The sequence below is a fragment of the Sorex araneus genome, chromosome 6, assembly GCF_027595985.1.
Source record: "Sorex araneus isolate mSorAra2 chromosome 6, mSorAra2.pri, whole genome shotgun sequence".
NCBI lineage: Eukaryota > Metazoa > Chordata > Mammalia > Eulipotyphla > Soricidae > Sorex > Sorex araneus.
In genome coordinates, this window is record NC_073307.1 from 107620642 (window position 1) to 107646772 (window position 26131).

Consider the following 26131-nt stretch of genomic DNA (forward strand, 5'->3'; position numbering starts at 1 on the left):
TGTCTCAAGATGTTCTCATTAAAAATACCAAGTCAGATCATTCCCAAGGTTACTTAGAGCACGAGGAGTATGTACGTGCAGGATGTGCCCTGCTTATCTTGCTGGTAGGTTTTACCTTCAAGGCCCCTCTTTCAAGAGGCCCTCTGCACAGGACTCTCCCAAGCCCCCAGTGCAGGTCATACAAAGTTCATTGTCCCACGCTGGTCTCTAGTCTCTAGTCTATGTGCTCCAAGCAATCCCACTACAATAATAGTTTTCTGTTGAAAGATTGAATGTATTCAAAGTATAGAGAGAATAAAGTGAAGATCATTAGCCACACAGGTGGGGGGTGGAAGGGGGGTTTACTGGGGTTCTTGGTGGTGGAACATGTACACTGATGAAGGGATGGGGATCTGATCATTGAGTGACTGAGACTTGAACCTGAAAGCTTTGTAACTTTTTTCATGGTGATTCAATAAAAAAATTAAAAATAAAAAAATAAATAAAAGAGCCATGTTAAATAATAGTTTAAAATATAAACAGTTTTTAATTTAATTTTATTTAATCATTTATTGTCTAACAATTGTTTTCATATAAGAAATTGAGCTGAATCATATTTTTTACAGAAATCATTCAGTTTTTGAAGTATTAATTTATTTTCAAAATATTCAGTTGCAGCATGGAACTAATAAGAATGTCTACTGTAAGATGGATTTATTTTAAGATAGGTTTGTTCTTGGGAATTATTAAAATTATCTCTTGTAATTGTGATTATTTTTATTTTCTCAAGTCTTCTAGCACATTCTGCTTTGTAATTCTGTACCATGTATCAGGAATTTTCCCCTTACCTTCAAATTTTAGCTTATATGCTTCTTCCAACTGTGATTTGAAACGACAGACAAACCATTTCCAGTATGGCTGGGTGGAGAAGTCTGGAATGATGCTCCATGTGGCATAAACCCCTCCTGCCTCTCGGTAGGTCTTATATGGAATTTTTCTTTTATCTTCCACATTAAATACACAGTCACTTGCTACTAAACTAGTGCAGAATTCAAGAGAAAAGTGGTCTGTCCCATCCCATTTTCTCCCATTGAAAACCAGTGGACGATGGAAGGGAACACTGTGGTCTCCATCATGTTCCGGGATTGTGTTTATGCAAATTGCCTTACAGAAAGGACACGGTTCCCAGCAGCCACAGAGATATTCACAAAGAATATTTGTAATTTCAGGAACTATTTCTTCCATAGTCACACTTAAACATTTATCTTTTATTATCCTTATTGCTGAATCCAAACTGTAACTCATGACTTCTTTGAGAAAATAAATATCTTTTATCTCCTGGTGTTCAATGGTTACTAAGTCTTTTTGTAGAAAAATCAAGTCACTTTTCAGGTAATTACAGAATGACTCAAACCACGCAGCTGCAGTCACAGTGCCATCCATGTCTTTAGCTTTATCTGTGGATGAATGAATTGCTGAGAATATGGTATACCTGATATCATCTAGAATTACATGTAAAAATGAATTCATTCTTTCACTTCCTTTTCTAAAATGATATTTTTTAATGTGGGTGTCAATGTAAATCTTAAAAAACGATTGTGGATTATGAATATATTGCCAATAATTATCAAAATTTTCTTCTTCTGCCAGAGAGATGAGGACATGCTTTTCCAGGGTAGCCCTGTTTCCATTGAGTTCAGGGCAGGTTGCTCGTACGTCTCCAACCATTTTAGGCACGATTTTTCTCCATATGGTGTTGGAGACAGCTGGAGTCAGTTTATGCCATAGAAAATCAACAAATTTTTTGACTGAGTATGATTCTTTATAATACATCTTAAATCTCATGAAGAATTCACCTTTTTTATTTTCCAAATAGTATAGAGGATCATTTGCTTTCTTGAATGCTCTGTGCATCTCCTTAAATTTCTCTGATGCATCTTTGAACAAACTCAAAGATAAGTCAATTTTATATTTATTTGTAAAGTAGTATTTTTCCTTTGAAGATGTATATTTAGCCTCTTCTTCCAGGATATACAGTATTACGTGGAAGTAATTATCATTGTAATCAAGCTGCTGTTTTCTATAGTAGTCAATTATTTCATTAACTTTTGAAATAATGTGGTCAGTGGTATTCTTTATAGATATTTTGTCCTTAACATCTATTGTCAAGTTAGAAAAGTATGTCCTTTTTAGTTTTATATGCTTGTCATAGTTGATTTTGAAGTTTTTCCAATATTTTTTATTAATTATGTCCCCAATATTATTCACATGGTTGAAATGATAGGAAAGTATACTTCTAGAGTCTATATCAATATCAGGTTCTTGACCAGGATGATAATTTGAGATTACATCATAGATCCAGGTTTCCCAAAGTGGATCAAATTTTTGTTTCAGTTCTTCATTACTCAACTCTTGACCTTTTATAGTTAACACCAACTTGTTGCTTCTTTTCATTAATTCCTTTTCATAAACTGATATTTTATTGTCAAGGTTTTCTTGACATTTTTTAAAACTGATTATTTCATTGAGTTTTGTTTGGGTCTCTGATATAAGTGCATCTCTAAGGATTTCTATCTTATATTCAAAGATTGTTTTCCATTGAATGAGTATTTCTCTATCTGGATCTTCATTAAAATATTGTTCAATTTCTTTCTTGATGGCATTGTACTTTATTGTAACTAGAGTCAGAAGTTTGGTTATCTCAAGAGTCTGCATTTGTCCATTCTGAATCTGGTTCATAAATTGATTCTGTAAGTTTAGTATGTAACTCCACAACTCCCAAGCCCAACGGTTATAAGTGTCTACCAGTTTGCTCATGGCCAGGACCTCTTGTGTGTTCCTGAAGCTGAAAATAAAGTTCTCACTCTGAAGCGCTCTCCAAAGATCTTGAACCTTCATTTTTATATCTGATATTTTCATGATGCCTTCTCTATTTTGCTGTTTGGCAGTCTCAAGAATTTGACGTTTTAGTTCCTGAACATTGTGGCTGTAGCGAGGGTTGGGAGGGGCCATTGGGGATTTGCCATCCCAGAGGTGAGCAAAGTAGTGAACCTGAGTGTTGACATCAAACTTAATAACATCATTAAAGCAGGTTATATCTGAATATTGTTCTTGTTCAGCAGCTGCCACTGTCATTTCATCTAGTCTCTGCACTAGTTGCCTTCTTCCTTCCATCGTTTGGATTTTATTTGTAACTTCCCCTACATTTTGATGGACAAATAGGCAACTTGGAGAGATTTTTACTTGTTTCATTCTTAGAAAAGCATGTGTAACTATTTGCAATAGATCTTGCATTTCTGTTGAATTTTCCCCCAAAATATTGATCAGAGTCAAGTTTGCAAGTCCAATGACAAAAGTAGCCAACTCATTGTCATGATTTGGGGATTTGTTGCTTATTTCTGGGGCCCAAAGTCCTGCTGTGTTCACAACAAGGAAAAAGTCAAACCCAAGTTCTTCTGTGAATGTTTCCTCCACCTTTAGGAGTTGCATGTAGGCACCTTGGGTGTATCTTGCAGAACTGACAATGAATTGTAGTCCAAAAAGAGCATCAAGGAGGGTGGACTTCCCAGAACTCTCTCTTCCAAGAAAAGAGAGAACAAAAAACTTCTTGTGTCCAAGTTTCTCTGAGATATTGTCCAAAATAGCTGTTACCCAATTTAGAGGCACATATGAAGCATCACCATCCATCAGCTCAATGGAAAACCCAGACATCATCAGATCTGCAGCAATCTGGGGTAGGGAGAGAAAAATTTTCTTCATTTCTTTATCAGGAGTCATTTCTTCCAAAGCTTCATAGATGTGACCAGCTTCTCGGAGAAAGTGATCAATTCCCAAGCTGCAATTATTAATCTCTTTGAAGGTAGATTTCATTTTACTTTTCAAGATTTTCAGGTCAATGGTTTTGGGTGATCTCTCATTATTTGTTTGGATCAATGACCATAAAATCATTTTATCTTTATCCAGTGTTTCCCATTTTTCTGAAGTCAACTTGTCTAAAAACACAGTCAACCACTGCAAGAGTAACTTCCTGTGAGTTTCAGAATGTGTCTGAAGAATTTGAAGGAAAGATTGCATTAAATTATTGAGTGGAAAGACACTTTTCAACAGTTGCTGCCTTAGTTTTTGTTTTTTTGTTTTTATGCTTGTATTTCTTTTATCTCTAAGATGATATAATTCTTTGTTGTTTTCACACCACTTTTGCCACAATTGACCCTGAAGAGGTAGGAACTTTTCCTTTATCAGAGATATGTCAATTTCCTGCAGAAGAGCCATTATAGTCTCTGTCTTTTCTTTGGCTTCTTTATATTCCCTTTGGTCTTCATCTACAAGAAATCCATGCTCCCGAGCAATATTAGCACAATCCTCTAGACTCTGAGTGGTTTCTGAGAGTTTTAGCAATTTTTTAATAGCAATTGTGAGTTCTTCTGTTAATTCTGATTCATGTTTGTTTTTGATGCCAATTTTTACTTTGGGACTAGATGTGTTAGCCATTACATTTTCTTCATCATCAAACAATAAGATGAAAGGTTTTGATGACTGACACAGGTGAAAGACACAGTCTTGGTTTTCTTTATTGTCTTCAGAAGCTGACAGAAGGATCACAAGGACAGAAGATACCTTTTGCAGGAATGTGAGTTGCTGTTGATATTCCCTTGCATTTCCATGAAGATTGGTAAAGGTCACACAGCTGTCAAACCTGTCCTCTTCTTGCCCTGCAGGACAGAACCAGCAGATTTCTACCACACCTCCCATCAAGAGACAGTTTTTGCTGCTCCCTTTGCAATGTCTGTGAAAAAAGATATCATGTTTCTGTTGACTGAGAAGGCAGTTCATGATCTGAGATTTGGAAGCTGAGAAGCCATTTCCAACTCTAACAAAAGACACAATGGGGGCATGGACTTGGCACATAAGCTGGTTATTGAAAATGTTGTTCTCATGTGATGATTTCATTCTCTGCTGCCAGCTTCTCCGAACTTGACTGAGAGACGAAAGGTTAAATTCAATCTGAGAATTGCAGGGATTGGGTACAAGAAGGGGGAGGGCAAACTGACAAATAGAGAGTTTTTCCAGAAGGTACTGTCTGGCAAAATCATCTGCACAGTGAAGTATGGCCATCTGAATGTCCATAGGGTGAATGTGGGGCATGAGAATAGTTGCTGATATGGAATTCTCATTTTCTTCAATTTTGTCTTCAAATGGATCAAAAGCTTCATTGTCTTGATTGAACCTGCTGGAAGAGACTTTATTTTCTGTTCTTTCATCATTTTTGAAAATCAGGTATCTTACTCCTTAATCTAGCATTATTAACATCTGTACAAAATAGAGAGGAAGTTCCTGTTCAGATGTGGGTTTGTTGTTCTGCAGAGAAATCTTGTGAATCAAATGGAAGTCAGCCCTGGTCATCCTTTTGGGGAACTTATCTTTTAGGTCTAGTCGCTGGAGTACTTCTAGAAAAGGTTCACTTTCATGGACATGTCTCTTGTAATTGTCACATGGTTTATGATGCACCGTGTGACATGGTAATGAGTCATATAGTTCATGGGATGCCATATTTTCATTGTTGAGACTTTGACATTGTTTCTTCACATCATGATTATGCGGTGAGAACTTGGTGTCTTCATAGTTCCCATTAATAAGCAATTCCAAGTCCTTTTCTAGGTCTTCTGAATTATGACATGCTCCATATTTGTTGAGAACATAGAAAACTTCTGTAGCCAAAGACTGTCCCATATGCTGCTTAATCAGTTCCAAATGCTGTGTTTTCTCTTTTAGAGACACTGCTGTGTCTCCAAGAGCAGCTGTCAACCCTGTGAGCACCAGGAATGCCTGAGCCCTGCACCTGCTGACATTTTGGAGCTTCTGATGTTTCTCATGGGCAGTTTGCATTTTATGCGACAGGAATTTTAATTCATCACACCCCAGGAGATGTTGAAAAGTATTGCTATTAACTTTATATCCCACATGAGATGCAATGGAAAGCAGCAAGAGCTGTGTGTCTGGCTGCTGTGTTTCTTGGAGGTGATTCAAGAAGCTGCGAAGAGACACACTCACTTTATAAGTGACCTTTCTTTGAGCCTCTTCCACTACCTCTGGGGGCTGAAATCTGGCTTCTACTTCCATGAGATGACTCTGGGCTTCTTTTAACATTTTCATTAATTCAGAAAATTTGGTGATATTGATGTCCTCTGGTACTGATTCTGACTGGGAGATCCACTTCAGGATAGACTGTTTCTGGGGAAAGTGTTTCACACTATAGATATGAGGATACAGAAGGCTGCGCAACTGAGACTTTATCAATTGATTGTTATAAATGGAAGAAGTTTTGCAGAAATTGAAAATATTTACCAGAAAATGTTGAAGACTCAAATCAGTTAGACATATGCTAATCCAACTGTCATAACCTTTCTCTCTTTCACACAGCACTTGCATAAAATCCATCAGTTTATTAAGCTGTTCATCTGGGACAGATACCTCCCAGGATTTCACAGTCTCTAGGAAATCCCTAGCCTCCTTTTGAGCACTCAGCCAATCTTCTCCCACATGGATCTTGGCAGTGAGTCCAGTCAAATGCTCATAGTTCTCTACCAGGCTGTTAGCTAACTGAAAAGGGTCCTTAAAATCCTTACTGTGGTTGCGAAGGATGATGTTCCAAATGGGTACCAACTGAAGTCCCCTGTCAATGATACACCAGGTTTGATTACTGGCAACTAGGCCAGCTTTCCACTGAGTAAGACTATTTGCTTCTAGTGGGCCACCTGTCTGGACCATAGATAATTCTATCCTGTTTCGGAGGTTTCTAGGGGCTGTGTTTTGAGAGGCTCTGTTGGAATGCGAGGATGTCATATCCACTCCTGTAGCAGCAGTCATGCTGATGCCACTGTAGCAGCCTCTGATGTAAGCATCTAGCATTTCTGCTGACTGCTGTTTTACTTCTTCCAGCTGCTCACTTTGGAAACCCTGTGACACAGCCTTCCACCAGTAGATTCCTCCCAGGTGCAGAGGGCCCTGGTTAGCATGAGAGCCAAACCTCTGGAAGAAATTTTCTGTCCTGTGTCTCACAAACAAATTTCTCTCTGAAGCTCTGTAGTGATTCAGAAGGTCTTCTATGCATTTCAATTCCTGGAGAGCTGCCTTGGAGAGCTGGAGTTGATCAACGGAAAAGTGGCAGGAGACTAGGGGAACATACATGAACTTGGTTGAACAGAAATAAGAGTGCTCAGAACATGATTGTTTGGTTTCCATGGGTTCTGAGTGTTTGCTCTCATCTTCTTTAGCTTCCAAACTACTTCCCCAACCAATACCTTTGGGTACAGCAGAAATACTGAATCCAAGCTTTCCTATTATCTGGCTGAACATCAATTCCGCTTGGGAAGATGTAAATTCATTTGTTTCCATCTGTGTGCCCTGCTCAGGGACAAAGAGTGAGAACTCCTCAGGGACGATGAGAAGCTCCTCTCTCTGTTCTAGCAGGTCTCTGAGGGAACTGGTTTTATAAATTCCCTGCAGGGCAAGCCCTCCAGATGCCCATCTCACTAGCTCTCTATCCGGGAGGTTCTGTCTATGGGACAGTGTCTTCTCTGTGAGGTTGATTTGTCTCTTTACATTATCCACGACTTCTCTTAGAGACATTTCAGGAGGTAGCCAGTACTTTTGGGGAATGTCCATTGCTTGCCTCAGTTCTATTTCTTTACTCTTTACTGCCTCTTCCTGCTGTTGCTTCCCTGAATCTAGCAAAGCTATTAACTCCTGTAGTGCCTGCTTGGCCTGCTTCTGCTTTTCCTCCATCTCTTTCACCTGAGATTTCTGTAACTGTAAAAGACTCTTTGAGTCAGACATGTTCAGTAATTTCTCCAGAGTCATTTTCGCTGGAAATGTATGTCTATAATTTTAGCTTCTTAATTTCTTTTTCTTCTAGGTGTTCTAACTCTTGTGAATGTATTTGGGTGTTGTTGAATCTCGGGTAACCAATGTTTCTCTTAATTCCTTTCAGAGATCTTGTTTTCTTTTTCTGAAATGTGCCTCAAGAGGGGATGTTTCTACTGTGGATAGACTGGAAAAATAACAACAAAATATCCAGTTACACATTTGTTCACATATCTCAAAGTAAAGATTCCATTTGTTAGGTGCTCTTAATCTTGGAGCCACAGAGATAGCAGAGTGGGTAGGGTTCTTGCCTTGCACATGGCTAACCTGGATTTTATCTCCCATAGCTCACATGGTGCCCTGAGCAACAACACCAGAAGTAATTACTGAGTGCAGAGCCAGGAGTAACCTCTGAGCATTGCAGAGTGTGACCTCAAAGACCAAATAAATGGATAGAAGTGGTTATAGCTACAGAGGAAAAGAGATATTATAGAGCACTGAAATTAAATTGCTCCTCTCAAACTCCTTCTAAACAGCCACACAGTGGTTGATAATAGTTTTTAATTTCCTCATTACTCTCCCTCACCTGATGATGACCATATAATCAAAAGAGAATTCTGAGTCTAAGGTCATCACTCTACATACAGGGAAAAAAAAATAAAAGCTAACAGATGCATAGTAGAAACATTTAGCAGACAACTGTTGTAAAAACTAGATAGGATGCTTTAAAGAAATGCTAAAATTTTAGTAATCAAATGGAAAGATATAGAATTAGAGAATATCACAATAATAATTTACAATTCCTCAAAACAACAAAATAAGAGAATATTAAATATATAAAAATATGTTCAAGATTGTTTAAAAGAGCGTCTATGGGCACAATAATAAAGGTATTAAAATTCCAAATAGGCATTCCATTCTGGAGCCACCCACATTCCATCTTGCAGTGCATACATTTCTATTTTTTTTTTATTTTATGGGTCTCTGTTTCTTTGTCTTTTTTCCCTCTTTTTCACATCTCTCTCCTTCATACTTCTTAAATAGAATTGTGCCACTCACTATAACATCCAAAGAGAGAGTTAGGTGTGAAGAACACATTGACCAAAATTCAATCTCAGAAGTAGTCTCAATCTTGCAGAGAAAACAATATTAGAGATCTAAGATAGATTTTTCTCAGCGAAGTAAAAAAATACAGGTTGGAAAATTAATAAGAATAAGGAAATATGAAAGAATAACAAAACATAAAACTACCAGTTGTTTCTTACTCCATCAAAATAGTCAATGTCGCCTGTCCCTGGCCAGATGTGTGAGCGTGCCCCACGTCCACATGCGTGGCACTTCTCACCACTAGACCCACCCGCCGATCACCCTGTCCTGACATCCAGTGTCCCTGCCCGCTGTCCAAGGCCCTCCTCTCCCCGGACAGTGAAAGGAAATAAAGGTAGAACAACTACAAGGTTGCAACTCTATGCTTCCATAGCAATATGAAGAAACAGCGAAAATCCCCTCCACTAAGAGAGGATAAAGAAAAGATCCCAGAAGCCTCAACAGGGGTTACCCACATATATGACCTCTCAGACAAAGAATTCAGAGAGGAAACTTGAAGAGGTTCAATGTACTCAAAGCAAGCATGGAACAGACATCCAAAATTAAGGGAGGATATCAATGAAGCATTGGAATGGTCCACCAACAAATGCAGTAAGAAAGGAGAGCAGAAACTTCAAAGCTACAAACAAAAGTCACACAAAAAAAGGGATCGGTAGATAAATTAAAAATCTCAGTAGGTGCCCTCAACAGTAGAATGGCTATAGTCAAGACAGAATCAGTGAGCTTGAAGATGAGCTGCAGAAAACTTACAGGCAACAACAAATAATGGCAAAGACTTCAAAATGCCTATAGAGTGAATCAGAGTCCCTGTGGATGACTTCAAGAGGAACAACATAAGAATCACTGGAGTACCAGAAGCACAGGGAAGTAACCCCAATGCAAAAAACACAAAGACTAAGAAATTCTCAGAGCTGGAGAAGGCAGGCATCCAGATCCAAGGAGCCAAAGAGTACCAGCAAAAAGAGACCCGAATAAAAAGACTCCAAGGCCTATCATAGTCAGAATGACGAATGCTGTGGATAGAGACACAGTTCTGCAAGCAGCAAGGTCAAAGAAGAAAATCACATACAAAGGAGCACCCCTTAGATTTACAGCAGACCTATCAGAGGAAGCCCTCCAAGCCCGAAGACAATGGTGGGACATAGTGAAAAAACTCAACTAGATGAACGCCTCACCAAGAATACTTTATCCAGATAAATTCTCACTCAAACTCAAAGGAACAATACACTATTTTCGGATAAACAACAGCTCAGGAACTTCATAGACTCAAAACCAAATTTAAAAGAAGGAATAAAGGGGATATAGTAACACAAGGAAAAACCCTACAAGAACAACAAACCCCAGAAAGATGACATAAAACCTCATGACAATAATCCCTCTCAATGTCAATGGCCTAAATGCACCAATTATAAGACACAGAGTGACAAAATGGATTCGGAAACTAAACCCAACATTCTGCTACCAACAAGAAACACACCTGAGCAGTCAGAGCAAGCACAGACTCAAAGTCAAAGGATGAAAAACAATCCTACAAGCAATCGACTCCCTCAAAATAGCTGGGGTACCATACTAGTATCTGACAATACAGATTTTCAGGTTGAAAAAGATTAGAAGGGACAGCGAAGGTCACTTTCTATTTATAAAGGGATATGTACCATAGGAAGAAATCACACTCTTAAACATATATGCACCTAATGAGAGATCAGCTAAATACTTAAAAAACTTCTAACAACTTCTAAGAAGGTCATTGCTAGCAGCACAATAGTAGTCGGAGACTTCAACACCACCTTATCAACTCTGTATAGATCGACAAGAACAAAACTCAGCAAGGAAACACTGACTCTGAAGGAAGAACTAGAAGAGAGAGGACTAATAGACCTATACAGGGTTTACACCCCAAAAAGAAAGAATACACATTAATTTCCAATGCACTGAAGATAGAAGCTAAACACACACAGACTCAGTGAATCAAAGCAAACACCTGGAAATTAAACAGCTCAGTGTTGAACAATGAGAGGGTCAAGAAGGAAGTCAAGGAATAAATCAAGATATACCACTTAACAAATGAGAATGACTACATGAGCTACCAAAACCTATGGGATGCAGCTAAAGCTGTGTTAAGAGAAAAATTTATAGCTCTGCAAGCATTCCTTAGGAATGAAGAAAGGGCCTACACAGATATCTTGACTTCATAGCTCAAGGTCTTAGAAAAGGACCATAAAAAGGAACCCAAAACAAACCGAAGGAAAGAAATAATAAAAATTAGAGCAGAAATTAACGACATGAGAACCCAGAAAACAATCTAAAAGGTCAATGAAACAAAGAGCTGGTTCTTTGAGAACATAAACAAGATTGATAAACTGCTAGCAAGACTCACAAAGAAAGAGAAAGAGAGAACCCTAATAAACCGAATCAGAACTGAAAAGGAAGGGATCACAACAGAAACCAATGGAATTCAAAGGATGGTCAGAGACTGCTTTGAAAGTCTATATAGCACAAAACAAGAGAACCTAAAAGAAATGGATGAATTCTTTGATTCCTACCATCTCCCAAGACTGAACCAAGACGACTTGGAATACCTGAATAGACCCATTAGTATCAAGGAAATTGAAACTGTAATAAAAAATAATCCCCAAAACAAAAGCCCAGGTCCAGATGGATTCACTGATTAATTCTTCCAAGCATTTAAAGAAGACATGTTACCATTTCTCCTCAAGCTTTTCCAGGAAATTGAAAAAACAGAAACTCTCCCAAACAGTTTCTATGAAGCACATGTCTCCCTAATACCAAAAGCAAATGAAGACACCATTAACAAAAAAAATTATAGACCAATATCCCTGTTGAACACCGATTCAAAGATCCTCAACAAAATATTAGCAAATAGGATCCAACAATTCATCAAAAAAACCTCACCAAGTGGAATTCATTCCGGGGATGCAAGGATGGTTTAACATTCGGAAATCAATCAACATAATCCATCATATCAATAAAAGTATAGATAAAAAACATATGATCATATCAATAGATGCAGAGAAAGCATTTGACAAGATCCAAAATCCATTCATGATGAAAACCTTCACCAAAATGGGTTTTGGGAGAACTTTCCTCAAGGTAGTCAAAGCCATCTACCACAAGCCTACAGCAAGCATTATCTTCAATGGGGAAAACAAAGGGACTTTCCTCTAAGATCAGGGACAAGACAAGGATGCCCATTCTCACCACTTCTGTTCAATATAATACTGGAAGTACTTGTGATAGCTGTAAGGCAAGAAAAAGATATCAAGGGCATCCAGATAGGAAAGGAAAAAATCAAACTCTTACTATTCGCAGACGATATGAGACTATATCTAGAGATGCCTAAAGTCTCAACTAAGAAACTCTGAGAAACAATAGACTTGTACAGTAAAGTCGCAGGCTATAAAATCAATACCCAAAAATCCATGGCCTTCCCATATGCAAACAGTTGACAGAGGAAAAGGACATGAAAAAAACAATCCCATTCACAATCGTGCCCCAGAAAATCAAGTACCTCATAATCAGCTTAACCAAAGAAGTAAAAGACCTCTACAGAGAAAACTACAAGATGCTACTCCATGAAATAAAAGAGGACATGAGGAAATGGAAATATATCCGCTGCTCATGGATAGGGGGAATCAACATTGTCCAAATGGCAATACTCCCCAAAGCATTATACAGATTCAGTGCGATCCTATAAGGACACCCATGACATTCTTCAAAGAAATGGATCAAGCAATCATGAAATTCATATGGAACAACAAATGCCCACAGATAGCAAAAACAACTCTGGGAAAAAGACAATGGGAGGCATCACCCTCCCCAACCTTAAACTTTACAAAGCAGTAACAAAACAGCATGATACTGGAACAAAGGCAGAGCTGCAGACCAATGGAACAGGGTGGAATATCCTTACACACAACCCCAAGTGTATGATCATCTAATCTTTGATAAGGGAGCAAGAAATGTGAAGTGGAGCAAGGAAAACCTCTTTAACAAATGGTTCTGGCACAACTGGACAACCACATGCAAAACAATGGGCTTAGACCTCGACCTGATATCATGCACAGAAGTCAGATCAAAATGGATTAAAGACCTCAACAATAGACCACAAATCATAAGGTACACTGAAGACAAAGTGAGAAAAACCGTCCATGATATTGAAACTAAAGTTATCTTCAAAGATAACACGTCACTGGCCAAGCATGTGAAAACATAGATAAACCAATGGGACTACATTAAACTAAGAAGCTTCTTCACCGCAAAAAATACAGTGAACAGAACATAAAGACAATCTACAGGATGGGAAAGGATATTCACCCAATACTCTTCAGAGAGTGGGTTGATATGAAGGGTATATTCGTCACTGGTTGAGCTGTACAAAAAGAAAACACCCAACTCCATGAGAGAATGGAGCGAAGAAATGAACAGAAACTTTCCCAAGGAAGAGATATGAATGGCCAAAAGGCACATGAAATAGTGGTCTAAATCACTAGTCATCATGGAGATGTAGATCAACACATCCATGAGATACCACCTCACACCCCAAAGACTGGCACACATCCAAAAGAACAAAAGCCACTGCTGTTGGCGAGGATGTGGTGAGAAAGGGACCCTTCTACACTGCTGGTGGGAATGCTGACTGGTTCAGCCCTTTTGAAAAACTATACAAACGCTTCTCAAAAAATTAGAAATTGAGTTCCCATTTGACCCAGCAATACCACTTCTGGGAATATATCCCAGGAAGCAAAAAAGTATAGTCGAAATGGCATCTGAACTTATATGTTTATCACGGCACTGTTTACAATAGCCAGAATCTGGAAAAAACCTGAGTGCCCGAGAAGAGATGACTGGTTAAAGAAACTTTGGTACATCTATACAATGGCATACTATGCAGCTGTTAGAAATTATGAAGTCATGACCTTTGCATATAAGTAGATCAGCATGGAAAGTATTATGTTAAGTGAAATGAGTAAGAAAGAGAGAGACAGACATAGAAAGATTGCACTCATCTGTGGAATATAAAATAACAGAGTAGGAGATTAGCACCCAAGAATAGTAGAATTAAGTACCAGGAGGTTGGTTCCATGGCTTGGAACCATGCCTTACAAGCTGGGGGAAACGGCAGCTCAGATAAAGAAAGGAACACCAAGTAAAATTTGGTTGGGACCACTAGCAGGAAGGAAGATGCATGCTGAAAGTAGACTAGAGACTGAACACAGTGGCCACTCAATACCCCTGTTGCAAACCACAACACCCAATTGGTGATAGAGAACAAAAGGGAATGCCCTGCCATAGAGTCGGTCGGGTGGGGGGAGATAGGGTTGGGGGGGTGGGAGGTATACTGAATTCATTGGTGGTGGAGAATGGACACTGGTGGACGGATGAGTTCTCGAACATTGTATGAGGGAAACACAAGCACGAAAATGTGTAAATTTGTAACTGTACCCTCATGGTGATTCACTAATTAAAAAATAAAAAAAATATTTAAAACATAAAATAAGACAATCAATATAAGAGAAATATATTTTAAAACAGTCACTCTATGAAAGAACTCAGGTCTAAAAGAAGGTTTCATGATATTCTTTCAGTACCTATATTGCAAACCACAATGCTTAAAATGAAGAAGAGAGAGAGAGTGAGAGCGAGGGAGCGAGAGAGAGAGGAAGAGAGAGAGAGAAATTGCCTGTCATAAAGGCAGGATGGAGCATGGGTGGATATGGGCAATATTGGGGGAAATGTACACTGGTGAACTGTTAAGGGATGGGTGTCACAACATTTATTATTGAAACTCAATCACGGATAACTTTGTAACTTTGTATCTCATGGTGATTTGATTTAAAATGGAGGGGGGAGAAAATGGTGAAGAGAAGCAATATAGACTATATTCAAATAATTATTTAAATGCAGGGGAGAGAGAACTAATGGTCTCTCCAATAAACTTAAGCTGAAGGTTCTTACTACTACCATGCCTGGTCTACAAGAAATGTTAAAATACATATGTGACTCGATGGTCCATCACATGACTTTCATGCAGGAGATAAGCGTTCTCTTTCTGGCATCTTAAAAATATCACAAGGTAGTCAGAGAAATATTACAGCTGCTAAGGTGCTTGTCTTTCACGTTGTCTACCTTGGTTGTATCCAGTCATTCTTTATAGTTCCCAAGCTCTGTCACTAGTTATCCCTGAGTTCAGAGACAGAATTAAGCTCTGAGCATTGATTACTGCAGCCCAAAAGTACAAAACAGCAGCAGCAGAAATCGCAGACCTTGAAAAAGATAATAATTAGAAATGCAAAATCAAATAAAAAAGTAAAAGAATGCAGCAACCAATTTATATTTTATAAAATAAAAAATCTGAAGAAAAAAATTGAATCTAGATTTATATAGTGATTAGGTGATATCAACATAACCAGGCTATTTTAGATACAGGAAGTTGATGTAACCACAAAACAAAATTCTTTTTTTTTAAATTAATTAATTTATTTTTAATTAGTGAATCACTGTGAGGGCACATTTACAGATTTATACACTATTGTGCTTATGCTTCCCTCATACAAAGTTCGGGAACCCATCCCTTCACCAGTGCCCATTCTCCACCACCAGTAAACCCAGCATCCCTCCCACCCTCCCCAATCCCATCTCCCCCCAACCAACCCTGCCACTGTGGCAGGACATTCCCTTCTGTTCTCTCTCTCTAATTCGCTGTTGTGGTTTGCAATAAAGGTGTTGAGTGGCCACTGTGCTCAGTCTCTAGCCCTCATTCAGCCCGCAACTCCCTTCCCCCACATGGACTTCGACTACATTATAGTTGGTGATCCCTTCTCTGAGTTGCCCTTTCCCCAGAATGTGAGGCCAGCCTCCAAGCCATGGAGTCAACCTCCTGGTATTTATTTCTACAATTCTTGGGTGTTAGTCTCCCACTCTGTTATTCTATATACCCTAGATGAGTGCAATCTTTCTATGTCCGTCTCTCTCTTTCTGACTCATTTCATCAGCATGAAACTTTTCATGCTGATCCACTTAAATACAAAATTCATGACCTCCTTTTTTCTGACAGCTGCATAGTATTCCATTGTATAGATGTACCAAAGTTTCCTCAACCAGTCATCCGTTCTAGGGCATTCGGGTTTTTTCCAGATTCTGGCTATTATAAACAGTGCTGCGATGAACATACATGTGCAGATGTTGTTTTGATTATACTTTTTTGCCTCTCTGGGATATATTCCCAGCAGTGGTATTGCTGGGTCAAATGGGAGCTCAATGTCTAATTTTTTGAGAATCGTCCATATTGTTTTCCAGAAGGGCTGAACCAGTGGGCATTCCCACCAGCAGTGTAGAAGGGTCCCTTTCTCCCCACATCCTCTCCAACAGTGGTTGCTTTTGTTCTTTTGGATGTGTGCTAGTCTCTGTGGTGTGAGGTGGTATCTCGTGGTTGCACAAAACAAAATTCTTGAGCACTGACTTACAAAACAAGATAAATCAATTGAATGGGCTCGGAAGCCCCCAGCCCCGCCTGGCAGCTCTCAGCCATCTAGCCCACCATGCCTGAATCCTCCCTCTTCTCCAGGTTAGGGGCGTTTCCTCTCATCAGGGGGTGTGGTCTCAAAGTGGGTGTGGCCTATTTCTGGAGAGGCGGCCGCTCATGCTGCTCCAGTTGTTTCTCCCATTCCATGCTTGGTGCATGGGTCACAATCGGTATAACCTATTCCTCTTAAGATACCCTGGTCATCTTAGTCACTATATGCTAATAGTTAATTAGCCTATCCCATCCTAATTTCAAAAACTCCATCAGTGAACACACCAGTGCAACAAAAAGTCCTTTTTAAAGACATCATAGCCCTATGTCTTCAATTGAGGCCCCTCATGAGCTAAGGTAGTGTGCCCGACAGTAAAGCCCATAACAACATGAAGAAACAGAGAAAATCCCCACCACCAGGAGAAATGGAAGAGAGGATCTCAGAAACCCCAACAGGGACTTCCCATAAATACAATCTCCTCTCAGATAAAGAATTCAGAGAAAAAATCGTGAAAATAGTTCAGGAACTCAAAGCAACTATGGAACGAACATCCAATAAAATAAGGGAGGATATGGATGCAGCGTTGGAACGGTCCACTAGGATAATCCAGGAAGAAATGAGAGCAGAAATCTTAAAGCTACAAACAAAAGTGACACAATTAAAAGAATCGGTAGATGAAATTAAAACTCAGTAGGAGCCCTCAATAATAGAATGGCTACAGCCGAAGAAAGAATCAGTGAGCTTGAAGATGACTTGCAGAAAGCATATAGGCAACAACAAATAATGGCAAAAGATCTCAAAATGGCTCTAGAGTGAATCAGAGTCCTAGGGGATGACCACAAGAGAAGCAACATAAGAATCATTGGAGTGCCAGAATCACAGGGAACAAATCCCAATGAAAAAAACACAGTCAAAGACATCATTGCTAAGAAATTCCCAGAGCTAGAGAATGCGGGCATCCAGATCCAAGGAGTCTGAAGGGTACCAGCTAAAAGGGACCCAAATAAAAAATCCCCAAGGCATATCATAATCAAAATGATGGATGCCGTGGATAGAGACACAATACTGCAAGCAGGAAGATCAAAGAAAGAAATCATATACAAAGGAGCACCCCTTAGATTCACAGCAGACCTATCAGAAGAAACCTTCCAAGCCCGAAGACAATGGTGGGATATAGTGAAAAAACTTAATGAAATCAATGCCTCACAAGAATACTTTACCCGACTAAAGTCTCAGTTAAACTTGAAGGAACCATACACTATTTCACGGAGAAACAACAGCTCAGGAACTTCATAGACTCAAAACCAAACGTAAAAGAAGCACTAAAGGGACTGTTGTAAGCAAGAAGAACCCCTACAAGCACAACAAACCCTTACACAAAGATGGCGCAAAATCCCATAACAATAATCTCCCTTAATGTCAATGGTCTAAATTCACCAATTAAGAGACACAGACTGGCAAAATGGATTCAGAGGCTCAACCCAACATTCTGCCGCCTGCAAGAAACACATCTGAATAGCCAGAACAAACACAGACTCAAAGTCAAAGGATGGAAAACAATCCTGCAAGCAAACAACTCCCTCAAGAATGCTGGGGTGGCTTTACCAGTATCAGACAACATAGACTTCAGGTTGAAAAGATTAGAAGGAATAGTGAAGGCCATTTTTTGTTAATCACAGGATATGTACATCAGAAAGAAATCACTCTCCTAAACGTCTATGCACCCAAGGAGGGACCAGCTAAATTCCTCCAACAGCTGCTAAGAGACCTTAAGAAGGACATTGTGAGCAACACAAAAGAAGTTGGAGATTTCAACACCGCCCTATCACCTCTGGACCAATCAAGAAGATTAAAACTCACCAAGGAAATACTGGCTTTGAAGGAAGAAACAGAAGAGAGAGGGCTAATAGATCTATACAGGGCTTTATACCCCCCCCCAAAAGGAATACACATTCTTTACCAGTGCACACGGAACATTTTCCAGAATAGACCATGTGCTGGGCCACACAGCATACCTCAACAGAATCAACAAGATAGAAATGGTACCAGCTATCTTTTCAGACCATGATGCACTGAAGATAAAATTTAATCATGGACAGATGCAGAAAACCAAATCAAACACCTGGAAATTAAATAGCTCAATGTAGAACAATGAGTGGGTCAGGAAGTAAATCAAGGAAGAAATCAAAAGATACCTGGAAACAAATGAGAATGAAGAAACAAGCTACCAGAACCTGTGGGATGCAGTTAAAGCCGTATTAAGGGGAAAATTTATAGCTCTGCAAGCATATCACAGGAAGGAAGAAAAGGCCCTCATAAATAACTTGACTTCACAGCTCAAGACCTTAGAAAAGGACCAACAAAAGGAGCCCAAACCAGGCAGAAGGAAAGAGATCATAAAACTTAGAGCAGAAATTAATGGCATGCAAACCCAAAAGACAATCCAAAAGATCAATGAAACCAAGAGCTGGTTCTTCGAGAAAATAAACAATATTGATAAACCACTAGCAAGACTCACAAAGAAAGAGAGACAGAGAATCCTTATAAGCCGAATCAGAAATGAAAAGGGGGACATCACAACACAAACCAATGAAATTCTAAAGATCATCAGAGACTACTTTGAAAATCTTTATGCCAGGAAACAAGAGAACCTAGAAGAAATGGATAAATTCCTTGACTCCTATAATCTCCAAAGGCTGAACCAAGAAGACCTGGAGTACCTGAACAGTCCAATTAACATCAAGGAAATTGAAATGGTAATCAAAATTCTTCCCAAAAACAAAAGCCCAGGTCCAGACGGATTCACTAGCGAGTTCTTCCAAACATTTAAAGAAGACCTATTGCCAGTTCTTCTCAAGCTTTTCCAGGAAATTGAAGAAACAGAAACCCTCCCAAACAGTTTCTATGAGGTTCACATCTCCCTAATACCAAAAGCAAACAAAGACACCACAAAAAAGAAAACTACAGGCCAATATCCTTGATGAACACAGATGCGAAGATTCTCAACAAAATATTAGCAAATAGAATTCAACAACTACTCAAAAAGATCATACACCACGACCAAGTGGGATTCATCCCGGGCATGCAAGGATGGTTTAAGATCGGAAATCAATTAACATAATCCACCATATCAACAAAAAATGATAAAAATCATATAATCATATCAATAGATGCAGAGAAAGCATTTGACAAGATCCAGCACCCGTTTATGATGAAAGCGCTCGCCAAAATGCGTATAGAAGGGACCTTCCTCAATATAGTTAAAGCTGTGTATCACAAGCTTATGGCAAGCATCGTCCTCAATGGGGAAAAACTAAGAGCCTTCCCTCTGAGAACAGGGATGAGACAAGGATGCCCACTCTCTCCACTTCTGTTCAATATAGTACTGGAAGTACTTGCAATAGTGATTAGGCAAGAAAAAGGCATAAAGGCCATTCAGGTAGGAAAGGAAGAAATCAAGCTCTCACTATTCGCAGATGATATGATACTATACCTAGAAAACCCTAAAACCTCTACCAAGAAACTCCTAGAAACAATTGACTCATATAGAAAAGTTGCAGGCTATAGAATAAATACCCAATAGTCCATGGCTTTCCTATATGCAAATAATGAGAGAAGAAAGTGACATGAGAAAAGCAATCCCATTCACAATTGCACCTCAAAAATTCAAGTACCTTGGAATCAGCTTAACAAAGGAGGTAAAGGACTTGTATAATGAAAACTGCAAAATGATACTTCAGGAAATAAAAGAGGACACGAGGAAATGGAAAGACATCCCCTGCTCATGGATTGGAAGAATTAATATTGTCAAAATGGCAATTATCCCCAAAGCATTGTACAAATTCAATGCGATCCCTATAAGGATACCCTTGACATTCTTCAAAGAAATGGAGCAGGCTCTCCTGAAATTGATATGGAACAATTAGCCCCGCGAATAGCTAAAGCATTTCTTGGGAAAAAAATGGGAGGAATCAGACTCCCCAACTTCCAACTCTACTACAAAGCAGTAGTCATTAAAACAGCATGGTACTGGAACAAAGGCAGACCTGCAGACCAATGGAACAGGGTTGAATACTCTGACACACACCCCCAAATATATGATCATCTAATCTTTGATAAGGGAGCAAGAAATGTGAAGTGGAGCAAGGAAAGCGTGTTTAACAAATTGAGCTGGCAAAACTGGACAGCTACATGCAAAAAAATGGGCTTAGACCTCCACCTATCACCATGTACAAAAGTCAGATCAAAATGGATTAAAGACCTCAACATCAGACCAGAATCCCTAAGGTACATTGAAGACAAGGGCATCAAAACCCTCCAGACATTGAAGCTAAAGGTATCTTCAAAGCTGACACGCCACTGGCCAAGCAAGTGAAAACAGAGATAAATAAATGGGACTATCTCAAACTAAGAAGCTTCTGCACCTCAAAAGAAACAGTGACCAAAATACAAAGACAATCTACAGAATGGGAAAGGATATTTACGCAGTAACCATCCGATAAAGGGTTGATAACAAGGATATACAGTGCACTAGTTGAACTTCACAAGAAGAAAACTGCCAACCCGATCAAAAAATGGGGTGATGAACTGAACAGAAACTTTCCCAAAGAAGAATTGTGAATGGCTGAGAGACACATAAGAAAATGTTCCACATCACTAATCATCAGGGAGATGCAGATCAAAACAACAGTGAGATATCATCTCACACCACAGAGACTGGCCCACATCCCAAAAAACAAAAACAACCGGTGTTGGCGTTGATGTGCGGAGAAAGGGACTCTCCTTCACTGCTGGTGGGAATGCCGACTGGTTCAGCCCTTTTGGAAAACAATATGGACGATTCTCAAAAAGTTAGAAATTGAGCTTCCATTTGACCCAGCAATACCACTCCTGGGAATATATCCTGGAGAGGCAAAAAGGTATAGTAGAGATGACATCTGCATTTCTATGTTCATTGCCGCACTGTTTACAATAGCCACAATATGGAAAAAACCAGAGTGCCCAAAAACAGATGACTGGCTAAAGAAACTCTGGTATATCTACACAATGGAATACTATGTAGCTGTCAGAAAACATGAAGTCATGAAATTTGCATATAAGTGGATCACCATGGAAAGTATCATGCTGAGTGAAATGAGTCAGAAAGAAAGAGACAGACATAGAAAAATTGTACTCATATGTGGAATATAAAGTAGCTGAGAGGTACAAGCTTACAGTGTTGTGATTTCTGACAGATATTTCTCTGGACTTAGTTACTAAAATACTAAAATACAGAAATTCAAAATCGTGCAGCTGCTAGTGCGGCCTCTCGATCTCATATCTCTTTATTCTTGGCAATGGAAAACAAATTATCAAATGCTTTCTTTTCAGCAGATTGACTTTAGGGGGGAGAAACTTCAAATCAATAATAGTGAGTTTTTTGTTGAAATATTGAATGTAATCAAAGTAAAGTGAATGTAAAGTGAAATTTACCAGTTACACATGCTGGATGGGGGGCTAGGGAAGTGGGGGGAAGCGGGTAGGTATACTGTGATTTTTGGTGGTGGAATATGTGCACTGGTGAAGAGATGGGTGTTCGAGCATTGTATAACTGACACTTAAACCTGAAAGCTTTGTAACTTTCCACATGGTGATTCAATAAAAGAATAAATTAATAAAAACTCAATTGAATTAACAGAAAATTCATTTGAATAAAAGGCCTTTTGAAACAGAAAAAGAAGCAACAGAAACATAAATTTTTAAAAACCCAAAGCTATATGACAATAAATAATGCCTACATACAATGTAATAAGAATTACTCTAAGATGAATGACAAACTGAACTCATCAAACCTAAAACAGAATGGTTTATCAATTCAAAAGAAAAATAGGATATATACATACTGTATGGGTAAGAGCTTCACATGGAGATAGAAAGACATTTCAAAGTTAATAAAATAAGGTATTCCAAGACAATATTGCAGAAAAAGTCAGGAACTGCTATTCTGCATTCTAATATATGATAAGATAAACATTTAGAGTCTAGAATAATACATTACAGTGGTTAAGGCACTTGCCTTTCACAGGACTCAAACCCGCCCCATGAATTCTCATATTGCATATTGTCCCCAAGCATTACCAGCAGTGACTGACTCAGAAACAGAAATAAACCCTGAACACTATAGGCATTGCCCTACAAATATCAAACAAGAAAACAAATGCATTTGGCCAAAAGAGTAATGAAATAAATATGGTACAATATAATGACCAAAAGTTTGATCCATCATAAAAAAGCAATAGTCATCAATATATGTGCACCTAACACTGATGAATCCAAATATACAAAACAATCATAAAAAATAATCAATGGATACATTGATAGTAACACAATACAATAAGAAATCTCAGAATTCCTCTTACTACATGGTGCAAAAAATAGGAAAAAATAAAAGTATTAAGTGAAGCAACTGAGTGAAAGAGATAAACAGAATTTTCAGTACACATAGAACACTCTCAAGGAAAGATCATATGTTGGGAGACAAAAGAAGTCTTAATAAATATTTAACTACATAAATATTGAAATAAATGAATGTTAAAGTTATACCAAGTATCTTTCCCATTGAAATGAATTATGACTAGTCAGTGGAGGCCAATTTTCTTGAAAACAAAAATAAATCTGAATTGTGGACACTAAACTTGCTTGCAAATAACTCTTAAGTCAATAAAGAAATGTATAGACACAAGAAATTACCTTAAGGTCATAAATAATAAAGCTATCAGATATTAGATGCTATGGAATACAGAAGTGGTATTATGAGAAGAGTCATCACAGTATAGATCTATGTAAAAAGTTAAAGCTATGTCACAATATATGACCATAAAGATGTCTCACAAACTTTTTAGGCTATGTTTGAAGGAAAAAGAAAAGAGGAATCAGTTAAAAGTCTATGTTTGAAGGAACAAGAAAAGGAGAATCAAAGAGGTGAAGATCAACAGAAGGAATGAAAAATAAAAAGCTATGCTGCAGAAATAAAATGGATCATAAAGACTACTAGAAAGATGTGTGTGAAAATAAATTGAATGGCCTAGAAAAAAATGCACATATTTTAAGAATTAGTTAATATTTTAAAGTTGAACCAGGCAGAATTTTAGCTTATAAATTTAAGCAGTAATCTAAAGTTTCCTTAAGAACAAAATTCTGGAATCAGATGATTTTACAAAACTTTCAAATAGCTAATATTGATTCTTTTTTACATATATTGATTCATTTTATTCTGTGTGTATTATATGTCAATGAAGAACTTTAAATTTATAAAGAATAGAAAAATGTTTGAGTTTAACACTGTATTCATTAAGTTTTCCATTTTAACACTTTTTAAATATTTTCAAAATCATTTACTATTACAGCTTATGGTTATCTATCTATCTACCATCTACCTATCTAACTAAGAAAACTGTTGTCAAATTTATCTTTCCTAAAACTCATTTTGAATGTTCAAGAAGAGTATTTTATTATATTCCAACTTTGTATTGCATCTGTTCAAATCTCATTAGTGAAACTGAATAGGTACATGCAAAAAAATGGGCTCAGACCTCTACCTAACACCATGCACAAAAGTCAGATCAAAATGGATTAAAGACTTCAACATCAGACAACAATCCATCAGGTACATTCAAGACAATGTTGGCAAAACCCTCCACAACATTGAAGCTAAAGGTATCTTTAGAGGCAACACACCATTGGCCAAGCAAATGGAAGCAGATAAACAAATGGGACTACCTTAAACTGAGAAGCTTCTGCACCTCAAAAGATACAGTTACCAGAATACAAAGACAATCTACAGAATGGGAAAGGATATTCACCCAGTACCCATCTGGTAAGGGGTTGATATCAAGGATCTACAAAGCAGTGGTTGAACTCCACAAAAAGAAAACATCCAACCCCATCAGAAAACAGGGCGATGAAATGAACAGAAGAGACTGGCACACATCTGAAAGAACAAAAGCAACTGGTGTTGCCATGAATGTGGGAGAAAGGGACCCTCCTTCACTGCTGGTGGGAATGCCGACTGGTTCAGCCCTTTTGGAAAACAATATGGACGATTCTCAAAAAATTAGAAATTGAGTTCCCATTTGACCCAGCAATACCACTTTTGGGAATATATCCTGGAGATTCAAAACAGTGTAGTAGAAATGACATATGCACTTATATTTTCATCGCAGCACTGTTTACAATAGCCAAAATCTGGAAAAATCTCCAGTGCCCGAGAACGGATGACTGGTTAAAGAAATTTGGTACATCTGCACAATGGTATACTATGCAGTTGTTAGAAAAGATGAAGTGATGAAATTTGCATATAGGTGGATCAACTCGGAGAGTATCATGTTAAGTGAAATGAGTCAGAAAGAGATGGATAGACATAGAAAGATTGCACTCATTTGTGGAATATAACATAACAGAATGAAGACTAACACTCAAGAACAGTAGAGATAACTACCAGGAGGATTACTCCACAGCTTAGAAGCCTGCCTTGCATGCTGGGGGAAAAGGCAGCTCAGATAGAGAAGGGACCAACAAGTAAAGGATGCTAGGAGGGCCTGTTTGGGATGGGAAATGCGGGCTGAAAGCAGACTATAGGCTCAACATGATGGCCACTTAATGCCTCTACTGCAAGCCACAATACCCAAAAGGAGAGAGAGAGCAAAGAAAAATGCCTTGCCACAGAGGTGGGGTTGAGTGGGGGGAGGATGGGGTGGGAGTGGTAGGAGGGACCCTGGGATCATTGGTGGTGGAAAATGGGCACTGGTGGAGGGGGTCAACCACTGTATAACTGAAAAGCAAACACTAAAGTTTGTAAGTCTGTAACTGTACCTCATGGTGATTCACTAATAAAAAATTTTAAAAAAATTTATTTGAAAAAGCCTATTTCTAAAGTAGCCCAAAGACCTGAGGAACAAGTCCCTTTGAAATACAAATTTTGAGTGATTTGGAGATAAAGTTAGACACCACTTAGATGTATAAAGGAGGCACTCCCCAGAGAGGCATGGATACCCTCAGAAAAAGAGAATCTAGGGGGCCGGAGTGATAGCACAGCAGGTAGGGCGTTTGCCTTGCACGTGGCCGACCCCGGTTCGATCCCCGGCATCCCATATGGTCCCCAAGCACTGCCAGAAGCAATTCCTGAGTGCAAAGCCAGGAGTAACCCCTGAGCATCGCTGGGTGTGACCCAAAAAGAAAAAAAAAGAGAATCTAATGGTCATAATAAAAATATGAAAGGCTCATGAAAAGTACTAATGGGACAACACCCATTTTTATGTATCCTGAGAACTCCAGGACAAACCGATGCAGAGAAATTATATATAACCCTTTCCCAAAGCCATTCTCTGCTTTTACTCCCTGGAAAACCCCAAGTTCTCTCTTGTGCACTTATGTCTCTCTTTCTCTCCCTTCAAATTTCTCCAAGTAAATTCCTTTCAGTAAAACTACTCTGCTTGATGATTTTGCCTCTTCCTGAAATTCTTTTCCGTGAGGGAAGATGGAAAACTTGTATTGAGGTTAGAACTGACTTCTATTTTCTGGCAAAAAGTAGTTCTTTTTTTCCACCCTTATTTACAGGCTCCTGAGAACTTGGGTGGAAGAAACCAGTTCTCTGACCAAGAGGGTTGTAA

The 26131-nt window shown here is 38.6% G+C and overlaps 1 pseudogene; it reads right to left on the bottom strand.

Annotated features, from left to right (window-relative positions):
* Positions 1 to 756: 756 nt before the first annotated feature.
* The window catches only part of LOC101549700 (interferon-induced very large GTPase 1-like), a 66928-nt pseudogene continuing 41553 nt past the window's right edge, over positions 757 to 26131 (bottom strand).